Source organism: Euleptes europaea, chromosome 4, assembly GCF_029931775.1.
Source record: "Euleptes europaea isolate rEulEur1 chromosome 4, rEulEur1.hap1, whole genome shotgun sequence".
In the NCBI taxonomy this organism is placed as follows: Eukaryota; Metazoa; Chordata; class Lepidosauria; order Squamata; family Sphaerodactylidae; genus Euleptes; species Euleptes europaea.
In genome coordinates this window covers 98,973,957-98,989,401 of record NC_079315.1, presented here as the reverse complement: position 1 = coordinate 98,989,401, position 15,445 = coordinate 98,973,957, and positions in this window count along the sequence as shown.

Sequence of the window (15,445 nt, the reverse complement as noted above, 5' to 3'; positions counted from 1 at the left end):
GTACCTTCCAGTTCAAATGACTATTTGTGTTATACAGCTGACTTCCCAGAAACATTCCTTGTCTAAACAAAGATTAGCACTGAAAGATTGAATTAAGTGTCATGTATTTCTACAGGCCTCAGATGTAGTCTGACTGAGCAAAGGTTGGTAAGGCCTTATTTTCGGTTTTTGAAAGTACAATTATTGTAATGCTTAAGTTACAGTGACAGATAATCTGCCCTTGTTTCTTGTCTTTTACACAAAGCAGCAATATCTGGGAATCTAACAAAAATCCTTCTTTCCCACCGCCATTTGGAGAAGGATCCACCTGATCACAGTTCTAACGGAGTGCCTCAGATATTGAGGAGACAGCAGTGGATCTGTGAGGCAGTTGACTCATTCTGCTTCCTCCACACTCAACATTCAAGGCAAAGAGCTAGATAAATTGTCTTAGCTTTGAGAAATTGTCAGGCTAACTTCTTCCAGCAATCCAGAGGATGATAGCTCTTATCCATGCCTGAACTCATTGGGAGCATAACTAGAGCAACCAGTTCCGATTCTTCCTATCATGGCTCCATACTATTAGCAGTCAGGACAGCTGTAGTGTGAACTACACTAATAGTAAGCTATTATACTATGGTAGAAGTAAACTGCCCTACAACAACAGGTATGAATGTGAACACATGAACACATGAAGCTGCCTTCTACTGAATCAGACCTTTGGTCCATCATAGTCAGTATTGTCTACTCAGACTGGCAGCGGCTCTCCAGGGTCTCAGGTAGAGGTCTTTCGCATCACCTACTTGCCTAGTCCCTTTAATTGGAGATGCCGGGGATTGAACCTGGGGCCTTCTGCATGCAAAGCAGAGGCTCTACCACTGGACCACAGCCCCTCTCTGGTTCTGTAGTGCTTGTAGACGCTTCTGGAACAAGGAACTTTGACGTGTTGGTTCTGATTGCTTTTATGACATGAGAGCTGAAAGAGTCAGTCACATCCTCTAAAATTACACCTGTAATAATTGGCCACCAATTGCCCATGAGCCCCCCTCCCCCCATTCCTGGCATTGGTTGAATTGATGTGATGTCATAGAATGTTTACACCTTAGGAAGCGGGACAGTTGTTTATAGCCCACATCCAGTCTATGGTGGGTAATGCATCCAATCATGATGATTAAATTCTAAGCAGAAGATCTGGAACAAGGTAGTCTCATGAGGCCTAGGAGCAGGATTGATGGGGTTGGGTCTGGAAGCCAAGATAGAAGGAGGTCAATTGGATAGGAGAGGCTGAATTGCTTGCAATAACCAATCCTTGGGTTACAGCTCCCTAGTAGCAATTGTGCCCAAAAAAAAAAAAAAAAGCACAATACACTAGACCACTGGTTCCCAACCGGTGGTCCGCGGACCCAAGAACTAAACCAGGGGTCCGCGAAACTGGTTCCCAACCGGTGGTCCGCGGACCACCAGGGGTCCAGCACGCAGCTCTCTCCCTCTCTCTCAGCTGAGCTGCGCCCGCGGCTCAGGGGCCGTGTGTGAGGTAAAGCGCCCTCCTCCTTCCCCCCCTTCCCCTCTCCTCACAGCGCGGCAGGGTTTTGCATGCGGCGCTCGAGGCTGGCGGCGCCAAGGCGGGCGGCGGCAGCAGCCAATCAGCGGGCGGGATTTTCCCACTGGTTTTGGCTAGCGGAGGAGGCCGAGGCGCTGAGGACGGGCGGATGGCAGGCCCCCCGGGGAGGGAAGGTAGGAAGGAGCCCAGGCGGCGGCAGCGAGGAGGAGGAGGTCTTGGATTTGCCTTCCCATGGCGATCCTCCTCGGCCTCCACCCCGTTCCCTCTTTATAGGGCCGTCCCCCTCTTAAACGCCTCCTCTGCCCCCACACCAGGCTGGGCCGGGACTTCCGTCAGTCCGACCCTTCGCCTTCCACCCCGCCCGCATCCTGGCTGGGCTCGTCTGACGCCCAGCTGGCCGGGGGGCCGCTCAGAAGCTGGCGGCGCGTGTCTTCGACTCCCCCTCGCTCATCCTCCTGCCTCCCGGCCATTTGTGGGGAGGTCCCTCGCTGTGCTCCTCTCTTGTGACGGCTTCCTAGAGGAGAGGGGACGTATTGGCAAGGGACTGGCTGGACCTCGGTTCCCCCCTGCCCCCAGGCCGCTCACGCGGCCACCGTCCTCCCTCGCCGCCGACGCGACCGAAGGGGCACTTGTTGGCGCATGTGCTGCCCTCCCCGCTCCCTGCTAGCCTCCAGGCATGGGTTGCCCCCCTGTGTGGTAAGTGTGCGGCGTTGTAGAGGGCCCGCGATGGAAGGGCTAACAGCCGTTGCGAGAAGGGGTTATTGGCCATTTGTGAATGGGAGGTTTTGCCTTGGGTTTGCCACTCAGATGCACATTTTCCCCATCCAGATTCTCAAAACTCTGCATGAGGGTTATTGGCCATTTGTGAATGTGAGGTTTTGCATTGGATTTGCTACTCAGATGCACGTTTTCCCCATCCAGATTCTCAAAACTCTGCATGGGGGGTTATTGGCCATTTGTGAATGGGAGGTTTTGCCTTGGATTTGCCTTTCAATAAAAAGTTGTTTGTATCATTGAAAGCTCTGCTATTGTGTTTTTCTTTTAAGGCAAAAGATGTTAACGTATGAGTTGTTTTTTCTAAACTAAAACCTCAGTATTCAGGTTAAATTGCCGCATTGGCACTCGGAATTTTTATTTTGAACCTTGGCGTCCCTGCACCGAACAAAAATGTTCTAGTGGTCCCTGGTCAAAACAAGGTTGGGAACCACTGCACTAGACAATTAAACAGGTCAACATGGTGTATGCAAGCCTTGAGTTTATAGGGGACAGAAAGTGTGCCAAAACATTATAGCACTATTTCAGTTCCATGGCAACGTTACTACATTGCATAGTTTTTAATGGACAGTTTTAAACAAATCCCTCCGGCAAGCGATATTGTGAAATGGAAAGCTAATCTGCCCTTTATCTGCAAAGTATTGGCAGGGTGAGGAGGCGCGGCTAAATTTAGACTCTTCAGCTTCCACCTTTTTAAATTTCTTGATACGGACTTCCTTGGCTTGAGCTAGTTATTTGAGAGGTTGTCTGGCACAGTGTTAAAAATGCACTATTTGTTTAGGAGTCAACCCACAACTCCAGTGTTGGCCAGAGAGGTTCATTATGCAACTAACCCATTTGCTGCAATCTCTAGAGTAAAGAAAGGCACTCCCCAAACAAAGTATAACAGCAAAGACAGACACTTGTGGCTGTGTCCTGCAGCTTTGGCCTGCTATGGGTGGAATGTTTCCCCAGCAGCAGAAGTTCTTACATCAGGGGAAGACTCCTTATGCTACAACATCTTCAGCGGAAGAAATCTGTGGGATCCAGCTCAATGAAATAAAGAATCTAAAATGCTGGTCAACCTCATGTTTGGGGAAAACTGCTTGTTCATCGATGCACTATGATTTTTGTACTCTGTGCTAAGTGAAGGTTAAAATCTGTTTTTAATCACACACAGTGATTAAAAAATAAATTAAGTCTGACCATTGCTATACAAGGGGGAAGAAGAGGAGTTTTTTATACCCCAATTTTCTCCACCTTTAAGGAGTCTTGACCTGGTTTACAATCGTCTTCCCTTCCTCTCCCCACAACAATCACCTTGTGAGGTAGGTGGGGCTGGGAGAGTCCTGAGAGAACTGTTACTGGCTCAAGGTCACCCAACAGGCTTCATGTGGAGGAGTGGGGAATCAAACCTGGTTCTCCAGATTAGAGTCCACCACTCTTAATAATTACACCATGCTGGCTCTAGAGGGAACGCGGCATGGTATAGCCCAATCTCAGAAGCTAAGCAGGGTCAGTACTTGGAAGGGAGACCACCAGGGAAGACTGCAGAGGAAGGCAATGGCAAACCACCTCTGCTTCTCACATGCCTTGAAAGCCCCTTGCTGGGATCGCCATAAGTCAGCTGCGACTTCACGGCACTTTACAGATACAAAAACATTGCTATATACATTGCTTGTCATAGAAACAAGGGGGGAATGTTGAAGGAACTTCATTTACAATTCCTGAAAGGCACCAATCATCATGTATGGAAAGCTGAACCGCTGCAATGACATCACCCTAACCATTATATGAGGCACCTTTCCAACATAAAAAGCAGAAGCACGTTTGCAGGACATGATGGGACACTATTTTCCCCACTCCCTTCAGATGCTTCTGGGACTCAGCAGTGATGAGGCAAGGCTGTAGAATTCAGTAATTCCCCATAAGAAATTATACCGAAATAGTGGTGAAAGTGATCTGTGTTTTCTGGTACCATGATTCTAGAACCTTCCAATGGGTAATGTGCTGGCACTGGATATAGTGACAGCTCATGCACCTCCCTGTGGGGAGGAAAGCTTTCTGGAACTTTCTGCTTTGCAGATAGCATGGAGTGGCTAGATCTGGGAGACTCAGGTGGTTAAGAGCAGTGGTTTGGAGCAGTGGATTCTGATCTGGAGAACTGGGTTTGATTCCCCACTCCTCCACAGGAGCGGCGGAGGCTAATCTGGTGAACCAGGTTGGTTTCCCCACTCCTACACATGAAGCCAGCTGGGTGACCTTGGGCTAGTCACAGCTCTATTAAGAGCTCTCTCAGCCCCACCTCGCAGGGTGTCTGTAGTGGGGAGGGGAAGGGAAGGTGATTGTAAGCCTGTTTGAATCTCCCTTAAGTGGTAGAGAAGGTTGGTACCGTATATAAAAAACAACTCTTCTCCTTCCTCTGCCATGGAAGTTTGCTGGATGATCCAGTCAGTTTCTTCCACCCTAAACTACCTCATAGGTTTGTTATCGTTACAGAGGATAAAATGGAGGAGCGGGGAATGACACTGTAAGCTGCTTTGGGTCCTTGCTGGGAAGAAAAAGCAGGGTGTAAATTTCTAAATGTTTTAATAAAATGTTAACTAGGTATCCTGATTTGCTTATGTTTCCTGCTTTTGTATTTCCATGTAACGTCCACAAATCTCCCAAGAATCCAAGTCCGAGTAAAGGAATTTCCTTCCATTTGTTGACCTTGGGCTACTCACAGTTCTCTTCAAGCTCTCTCAGCCCCACCTACCTCACAAGGTGTCTGTTGTGGGGAGGGGAAGGGAAGGAGACTGTAAGCCCATTTGATTCTCCTTAAAATGTAGAGAAAATCGGCATATAAAAACCAATTCTTCTTCCTCTTCCTCCTCCCTCAAGGCTAAATTCAGAATTGGGCCTGCCATCTTCACAGAGGGAAGATGGTATAAAATATGTGTTCTTCAACTAAACCGCTCGAAATTATGGATCTGTTGGAGGAAGAAAGGGTATAGGTGGTGCATTTTTATGGTAGAGATGTGCCATGCTTTGGACAAGTGCCTAACGTCTGTAAAAGTGCTTGTATTACATGTCCCCCGTGAGTTAGGCAGAATGAAGAAAACCTGGGGAAACGTTTTCGTAACAAGGATATGAACAAATGTAAGAATGGAGTATTTTAGCTCTCCAGCATTACGTAAAAAAGAGTACAGCATTCTTAACATGCCTCTTTAATGAAGCCCTTGTTCCTTGCTCTGACTTGATTTCCTGTTATAAACATTTGAGTGCATAAAAATTAACGTGGCTCGTTTGTCAAATTGGGTACAAGTGAGTCATTGCAATCCTTGAACCAGCTATTGTGTCAAGTGAAAACCTCCAGCAAAAGAATGCACACTTTTCTTAAAGAATACAGAATTTATTACAACAAATTAGTAGATGCCCATGAACACACATACACCCAAACCCCTATGCATTGGTCTTATAAGCAATTTCAGGATATTTTGTTACATTTGTTTAGGTGATTTGCAGTCTCTTTCCTGTTGCATTCCCCCCCCCCCCAACACACACACACAGAGATAATAGAAAACACCATTTGGCTACTTTTCTTCCTCCCCCAACACACACAGTCTCCCTCCCTTCCGTCATTGGCCACCCGTACCAAAGAGTGAGAAAATGATTTACTTGACTGCATTCTGCATATAATTACTAGGAAGATAATACATCCTTTAAATTAAATGCCTTCATGGGGGCTTCACTAATGGTGCATTGTAATGAGACAGCATGTGGCCTGACTCCTACTAAATCAGGTTCAACCAAACCTTGAAATGTTTAAAATTACTGGAGCCGTTAAGAAGGAGGGGAAGGCAGCAGCCACGCACCCCTCAGTCCATCTCCAGGTGAGAACCTCCTTCCGGCAGTCAACTGATGCTGTTGCAGAAGCCCTCAGGAGAAGAGAATGAGCAGCCAAGTACCCCTCCATCTCGTCTCAGTTCAGTTCCAGCTTCCTCCTCAAGGAACATTTTGAATTTTAATTGAATTGTTCTGTCAACTGCTTTGGGAGTCAGTTTTTTGGATGAAAAGCAAGATTACAGTGAATAATTGAAATGGAATGGGCTGGCAGAAGGACAAAGATAATGATGTTGAATCTAGCCCCTTCCTCTTTCTCCTGGATTTTGCAACGGCCGTGGGTATTTGACTCTATGGTAGTAGAAGGTCCCAGGTTTCATCTTTGACATCTCTAGTGAGATGCTCTCTGAGAGGGTGGGGCCATGGCTCAGTGGTAGAGCATCTGCTTAGCGTGTTGAATGTCGCAGGTTCAATCCCCAGCATCTCCAGTTAAAGGCATCGGGTAGAAGGGGATATGAAAGACCTCTACCTAAGACCCTGACAGTTGCTGCCATTCTGAGTAGACAGTACTGAAATAGATAGATCAGTGTTCTAACCTGTTATAAGACAGCCTCATATGTTCAAACCAAATGTATCCCATAAAGAGCAAATCCAGTTAATTTTCCTAATATTTTAAAATATCACATTCATTTTAGTGTCTCCAACAATCACACTCCTGAACATTTCTTTTTTACACATTTTGTGTAATGATAGCTATGGGTAGCCTTCCTGACCTCCCAAGGAATTAGTGAGGACATCCATGTCATGTTGTTCATCTTCTGTAACTAAACTTTACTAGTAGAAAAGAGCATAAATCCCCTTCATTTTTGAACTGAAGAGACTAGGGAGGTGTTGATCCACACACACACACACACCTTCTACCAAGTCCTATTAAAAGCTCAGAGCGGCTAACAACATATAGTATACATACATATATAAAATTAAACATGCCCCAAAATTAAATCAAATCTAATTAAAACACTCATTCCTACTACATTCTGCCCAATGAGGATGTTTAATGTTTATTATTTATTATTTTATAGAGTTCAATCTGTTTTAACTATTATTGGTTTTAAATGTATATATGACTTGTTGTTACCTGCCCTGAGCCCCGCTGTAGTGGGGGTTAGGAATAGGCTTGCCTCCAGGTACTAACTGGAGGTCTCCTGCTATTACAACTGATTTCCAGCCGATAGAGATCAGTTCACCTGGAGAAAACGGCCGCTTTGGCAATTGGACTCTATGGCATTAAAGTCCCTTCCCTCCCCAAACCCTGGCCTCCTCAGGCTCCGCTCCAAAAATCTCCCACCGGTGGCAAAGCGATACCTGGCAACCCTAGTTAGGAAGGAAGGTAGGTAGGTAGGTAGCTAGATGGGTGTTGGGGCTTGTTCATCCTTAACAGCTACAACATCTAAAATGGGCTGATCATGTATAAGTTCTTTTAACAGCTTTCAGCAATTGCATACGTCCAGCAGGCCTTTGAGCTCCGAAAGGTTAATTGTGTCCTGCTGATACCAACCTAACTTCTCCTAGCTTGTGTTCTTTGTATTTCGAGCTTCTGGTATGAGTAGCAGTTGCTTACACCACAGAATATAACCAAGAGGAGAAAGCCCGCAGGAGAAAGCCCAGCTTTTTTGAGCATTGGAAAATCCTGGAAAGAAGCAACACTCTGAGCCATTGTGAGATGACGGGGAAACTCGCGGCAACTGGCCAAGGTAACAAACGGAGCATGGTTTTTGTTTTTCCTGTCGGAATGAGAAGTGCTCCTGGGGAGGCCTGTACCACTGATGTTTACATTCCATCGAGCTGAAAGATGGTGCTAAGCATTTCAATACAGCTCGCTAATCTGATCATTATTTGTGTGTAATTACCAATCCAGTGGATGAAAGGGGAAAGGAAGCTATCTATCAGCGAATGCAGACCGTAGGAGACAGGGGTATCTATCGTTTGCAACTGTACAAACAAACAAAAGAAATGCAATCTGAATTCATGCGTCTTAAAGCTTGAAACAGCCTGTGTAGTTAGAGAGCAGTCAAGGAAGAACAAAAAGTATTTTTTTTCAGTGAAATTTCACAGAAGTCATATAATTTTAACCACTGATTCCCATGTAGAGAACTAACAGCTTCACACCAATCATTTGCCTTAGCACCCTCACTTTTCTTCTAACACGCTCACTGGAAATTCAGGATTCCTCCACCCCCTACCAAGAGCCCTTTCCAACAGATTGGTCTCCTCTGTTTTCCTTTCTCCTTCCCTTTTGTTCCTTGTTATGTAGATTGTAAGGTTCCAACCAGGACCCCCCAAGTTTATGTTATCACTGTAAAAAGCCCAGGTCTCAAAGACAAAGATTGTCAGTAGCCGCATTCATTCTTTGGAAAAATCAAAACAGCAGCAATGTACCGGTAATTTTTATTCAGACTGACCATCTACCTTGAGTCTCAGTGAGAACGGTGGGCTATACATGAAGTACGTAAGTAAATCAATAAATCCATAAAAATAAATGAGTGTTTGAGGTCCACAGAACTCTTAATCAGAAAGGCTATTTGATTAAAAAACAAAAAAGGAAAGGGATTGGGGATCAAAACAACCAAAGCAAAAAGAGAGGTTTTTAGGATACAACGTAAAAGCCCACCTGCAGTCTTCTGTGAAAAGTCTCATGGGCGCTCAACTTATAAACAAGTACAATAGATAGATAGGTAGGTAGATTTTATTGCACGGGCCAAAGGCTGTTAGAAGATTATTCTGTGAAAAACATGAATTACAGCAGATATCAAATGAAAACAATCAGCAAGATAGGCTGCCAGCCATCAAACAAAGTCCATCCTGCCCAAACAAATAGGAGTATAATTCTTAAAATCTTCCATATTCTTAATCATAAACATGCAGGTCTGCACCCACCAGAAGGAATGTTATTTTCTGCACAAATGTGCACCACAATATATAATATAAAATAGCATTGCTTTTGATATAGTGAACAGCGAGTATGGTGCAAGCCAACCAAATTTAAGGATCACTGTCTCTCACAAATTTGAATAACATCAGTGGAAATATTTCTCATCGGAATCAACAGAAGTTGCTTCACTTTGGTTGGATCATGTTTAAGGACTCTCTGAAAATCAAAAGGACCTTTAATAACATGCACTAAGATCACAATTGCTGACTTCTAGGGAGATGAAATAAAACACTGGAGAAATTGGGTTAAAACTAATAAAATGCATTTCAACTGAGATAAATGTAAAGACCTGCATTTAGGTAGGAAAAATCAAATGCATAATTATAGGATGGCAGAGACTTGTCTTAGCAGTAGTGGGTGTGAAAAGGATCTTGGGGTCTTAGTAGACCAAACACTGAACATGAGCAGGAGTGTAATGCGGCAGCTAAAAAGGCAAATGGGCTCATGGGCTGTATCAACAAAAGTATAGTGTCCAGGTCATGCAAAGTGGGCATCTTGGCTATCTTCTGGGCATGGAGTATGGGCCACTGGGGGTGTGGGGGGAAAGGTAGTTGTGAATTTCCTGCATTGTGCAGGGGGTTGGACTAGATGACCCTGGTGGTCCCTTCCAACTCTATGATTCTATGATTCTACTCATGTGCTGCTAGTAGGCTTAACTAATCTCTACTGAGTAAAAGAGACTGTGTGTGAGAGAAAGAGAGAGATAGGGTCAATGTGGTGGTAGGGAGGAATTGGGTGCTCATTGCATTACGAGGTACGTATGTGCTGTGCAGTCACAACCAACTTATGGGGACCCCAGTAAGGAGCTTTCAAGGCAAATGAAAAGCAGAGGTGGTTTGTCATTGCCTTCCTCCTTAGAATCTTCCTGGCTGCCCCACCCCCATCCAAGTACTGACCCTGCTTAGCTTCTGAGATCTGACAAGATCAGGCTATACCATACCCTTCATACATCCACCATTGCCAGGTACCTCCTCATTATCTGAGTACAGCATGGCCCAAATCCATCCAGGGACATTCATGCCTAAAAGCAGGCTGCTGCACATGTACCTGGAACAAGTAACTGATATTAAAAGGCAACAGGAGACATAGACCACTTATGCATAGCTGTTTCCTTGCGGTCCCCCCACCGACTACTTTGGAGCTTTGCTTTGATTATGTTTGCATTTTCCGACTGTCAGAGGTCACCTTGCTCTCCCCGCGCATTTCCGCACATTTTCCCGGCGTTTTTTGGATGCTGGCTAAACATGAATCCAGAAAACGTGGACAAAATGCGCAAGGAGAGGAAGAAGACCTCTGATGGTTGGAAAATGCAAGCATAATAAAAGCAAAGCCCCGAAGTAGTCGGCGGGATGACCGCAAGGAAACAGCTATGCATAAGTGGTCTGTGTCTCCTGTTGCCTTTTAATATCAGTTACTTGTTCCAGGTACATGTGCAGCAGCCTGCTTTTAGGCATGAATGACTGTGTGGAAACAGCCATGCATAAATAGCCATACATGCATATGTCACCAGTTAGATTATCAACCAGGGAAAGGGAGGGAGAGCCCAAATTTGGGGAGGGTGGGGAAGGGCCTTCAAGCTCCTGAATAAATGGTGTCAACAGCGATAATCTGGCTAAGCGTAGGATAAGCTTCTTTAGTGTTAGAAACTATGAGTATAGCAGCCCACATCTGCATTGACAGGTATGTACAGGTGGGTAAGGAACACAGTATGTATTGGTGATTTTTTGCAGGCCTGAAAATAAGCCACTTTACATGATCTGCACTACGATCAGCAATGGATACACTACAGACACATCTCCAAACTAGTGGAAACGTCTATGAATGGCATCGATGCAGTTAAACAAGAACAAAACGGCATGCCGACACTTCTAGCATTTCCAGTTGGAAGCTCCAGACCAGAGACCACGTACATCTCATCTCAGCCATGTGGCCAATCCAGAGAGTAGAAAAATTTAAATATTAGCAGCAGAGGATAGCAGAAGATAAATATAACAGCAGAGGATAGGACTTGCAATAATGGGTTTAAATTGTGGGCAGAAAGGTACCGGCTGGATATTAGGAAAAAAACATTTACAGTAAGAGTTGTTTGAAAGTGGAATCGGCTACCTAGGGAGGGGGTGAGCTCCCCCTCACCAGCAGTCTTTAAGCAGAGGCTGGACAAACACTTGTCAGGGATGCTCTAGACTGATCCTGCATTGAGCAGAGGGTTGGACTAGATAGCCTGTTTGGCCCCTTCCAACTCTTTGATTCTATGAGTCTAAATGTCACACTTGCCAGGGGGGGAAAGAAGCAATAAAACGGTGTCCAACGGCAGAATCATTCCATTGCATCCTGAATGATTCTAATGAAATATATTAAAATTAACAAAGGCAGCAGATTCTGAAAACTCTTTCATGCCAATCCCACAAACACTTCTCTAATGAAGTCTGCCACTATTGTTAAACTGTCTCGGAAAGCCTAGCAAGCTTGCAGTTACACACATACGCTGCTGCAGCCCCAGAGGCCATTTTAATCGTCACATCGTTGCAATTAAGCCAGTTGTGAAGTGAGGAGGGTATGCAAGCTGAGAAATTTCCTTTGTTGAGTCTTGTTCGGTTGCTTTAAAGGTTAAAAAAATAGCAGACAGATTAGAAAAGACAAATTGATCATGCTTTTTCCTCGGCAGCCAGGATTAAAGAAAATTAGCACTGATGGGAAGGAAATTGTTGCTAGCAAACGTCATGTGGTTTACATTAACACTTACAGTCAAATATTTGATATGATTGCCTGCGCTTAGAGAGAGAGACCTCATACCGCTTACAACCAAGAATGGTTCTTATGAGGATCTCCTTGGATCAGGAAGGAATTTTGCTCCAGGCTAGATTGGCCCAGGGATCCTGGAGGGTTTTTTGCCTTCCTCTGGGCATAGAGCAGGGGTCACTGAGGGAGTGGCGGGGGGGGGGGGTAGCTGTGAATTTCCTGCATTGTGCAGGGAGTTGGACTTGATGACCCTTGGGGTCCCTTCCAGCTCTATGTTTCTATGTTGCCAGGATCTACTAATTCCAAATGGTAAGATGTCATCACTTTGCATGTGCCCACCCCAATTTCACTGAGCTTGATAGCTGCAACCTGAAGCAGTTTTTTTTAAAAAGAAATGCTTGCTGTGGAATACGAAGGCATGGCATTTGTTGGCCGCAACTGAGCTTCCATCTCCAGTGCTCGAGCCAAAGCGGGAGCACAGAGAGCTCCGCTGAGGCTGTGGCCATTGTTTCCTTCTTCATTAATGTTTAGTCACCAATAGTTGTACATCAGATTTTTCAAAATCCTGAAGCAAAAGCTTTACTGAGAATGTATATTGAATGAATGGGTGAAACATAGAATTAAAAAGTTGGGCTTAAAAATAATCCAGGCCAACCCCCTGCCCCATGATGACCTAAAGTATCTGTGACGAATAAGTATCCAATCTCCACTTAAACACCTCCAAGGAGAGAGAATCTATAACATCTGTGTGCAACCAATTCTACCATTGAACTGCCCTTATTGTTAAAAAGTTTTTCCTAATATTCTGCTGATATCTAGGGTTGCCAACCTCCAGGTACTCAGCACAGGAGCAAATAAGTATAACAAAATGCAAATGTTTGTATTGCTACAACATATAACATAGAGTCACAACTATACACTAAGAACAAACAATCTAAATAATCTATCCTACTATGTACAATATATATTACAACAATCAAGTGGGAACAGCCAGACTTGAAAATTCCAAGTGTAGGTATAGTCCTTAGGTTATATTCACAAGAAAGTCCTGGGTTCCTCTTCAAGTAAGAATGATGTTTCTGACGTTACCAAGAGATTATGCCAAAAATTTAAGAAGGGATACGGCCGTTTCGAATTCTTTGACTTTTCATTTCTTCATCAGTCCCTCAAAAATCAGTCATCATGTAATATCTCCAGCTTACATATTGCATCTTTGCTAAGAATTCAAGCAGGATAAATTTTGACCAGTTCCCATGTAGGGCAATTGGACTCTATGGAATTGAAGTCCCTCCCCTCCCCAAACCCCACCCTCCTCAGTCTCCGCCCAAAAACCTCCTGCTGGTGGCAAAGCGAGACCTGGCAACCCTACCGATATCTCCCCCCTCCATAAGTTAAAACCATTATTATGAGTCCTGTCCTCCACTACCAACTCAAACAGTGCCCTATCTGTCTCTAAATGACAGCCCTTCACATTCTTTAAAAGAGTGATACTTAAAAAGAATATCTCCTCTCAACCTCGTCTTCTCCAGACTGAACATTCTCAATTCCCACACCCTTTCTTCATAAGGCTTAGACTTCAACCCCTTAAATATCCTCATCGGTCTCTTCTACACCCACTCTAAATTTGCTGTGTCTTTCCTATAAAAAGTCCTCCAGAACTGGACACAGTACTCCAAATGTGTTATGACCGGCACAGTATACAGTGGTACTATCACATCTCATGTCCTAGACACTATGCATCTGTTGATACACCCTAAGGTTGAATTTGCCTTCTTTGCTGCCTCATCACACTGGCTACCCATACTCAATGAATGAATTAATTAATGTAGAGGATCAGACTGTTGGTTCATCTATCCCAGCATTGTCTGTTTTAACCACCACCAGCTCTCCAGGGTCTCAAGGCAGAGAAAGATCTTTTGTCAGTTGGCTCTGTGAGATCCTTTCCCTGGAAATTCTCAGGGTTGAACCTGGGTCCTTCTACAAACCAAATATGTGCTCTTCCATGGAGACACAGGCCCTTTCAAATGCATGGCTTTGGATACCAGTTTGAAACCAGAACTCCTGCCCATGTGGACTTCCCCATTTAGTTCAATGGAAGAAGGAGCTGCCCATCCCGCTCAACGCATGATCCCTCATCCAAAGTAAAGCACAATTTTGTGGGCAAGATGAGCTTTCTGTATGCACATCACACCTCTATACAAGCTAGGAATTGCTGCACTAGGACACGTAAGGACAGCGGAGCGCTTGGTTTTGACAGGCAAGGTTCTCACGAGTCCACAGGGGAAAATATTCTAGCCTACAAGACTTGCACATTCAATAAGATGTTGTTTTACACATCTCTCGTGCATGGGGAGACACATTTGGAGCATGAAGAAGTGGCTGAAATGTTTCTAGAAACATATCGAGGTTTGTTATTTCAGGTTTGAGCATATTGTGTGCTGGCATTAACAATAAACAACTCCAGTGAACTATTTTTAAATTGCTTTTCCTCGAAGACAGACTTCTTAACGGCTGGCATGACTCTGACTCAACAGTTTAATTGCACACAACCAGTAAAATATATGTTTACAACCCATCTGCGAGGTACTGCAATGTCGGCATACAAAACTAACTAAATGTGCTGGTGTCTGGAAGTAAAACAAGAACACTATGTTGGGGTGGATTTCCATTACCATGTCCATAGAATTCAGTTCCATACTGGATTTCCTAAATCCAGTACCAATTATTTACTAAGCATACTGGTGGTGGATTTGGACTCCCAGGACCTCCCTTTCCCCTTTTCCCTTAATCTGGTAGTAAAAAAAAGGAATGTGAGATTTTGTTCAGTATAATTGTAGGGGAAACCAGCAGCGAGGGAAGTTTTCAAACATGAAATCCCATGAGGCTACCCAATGTGATTTGTGTGTTTTAGCATATATAGGGTTGCCAGCTCCAAATTGGGAAATACCTGGAGATTTTGGGGGTGGAACCTGAGGAGGGCAGGGTTTGGGGAGGGGAGGGACTTCAATGCCATAGGTCCTTGCGCCATTTTAAAACGGCCCACAATGGGCTTTAAAATGCTGGCAGCATCTCCAGCTTGGACCGGGATATGCTGTCATGCTTGGGCCCCAGAAGCAGTAATGGAGAGGCAGACATACAGGCACCCTGTTCACAACGGACAGAGCAGTGAAAATTACCCTAGCAACACAGGAGCCAATGAGGGAGGTTGAAACAACCAATCACAGCTGAGTCCTGGGAAAGGGGGCGCTCGGGGCAGGGAGAGGAGGGTTGCAAAGGGTTAGTTATGGATTAAACATAGGGTTGCCAGGTCCCTCTTCACCACCAGTGGGAGGTTTTAGGGGCAGAGCCTGAGGAGGGCGGGGTTTGGGGAGGGGAGGGACTTCAATGCCATAGAGTCCAATTGCCAAAGCGGCCTTTTTCTCCAGGTGAACTGATCTCTATCGGCTGGAGATCAGTTGTAATAGCAGGAGACCTCCAGCTAGTACCTGGAGGTTGGCAACCCTAATTAAACATCTGTATAAGTATCAGATCTCTGGTTAAATTCCCTGATTGTAGAAAATTAGTGCTACTTTATTTGAGCAGATCCAAGTCCAGTA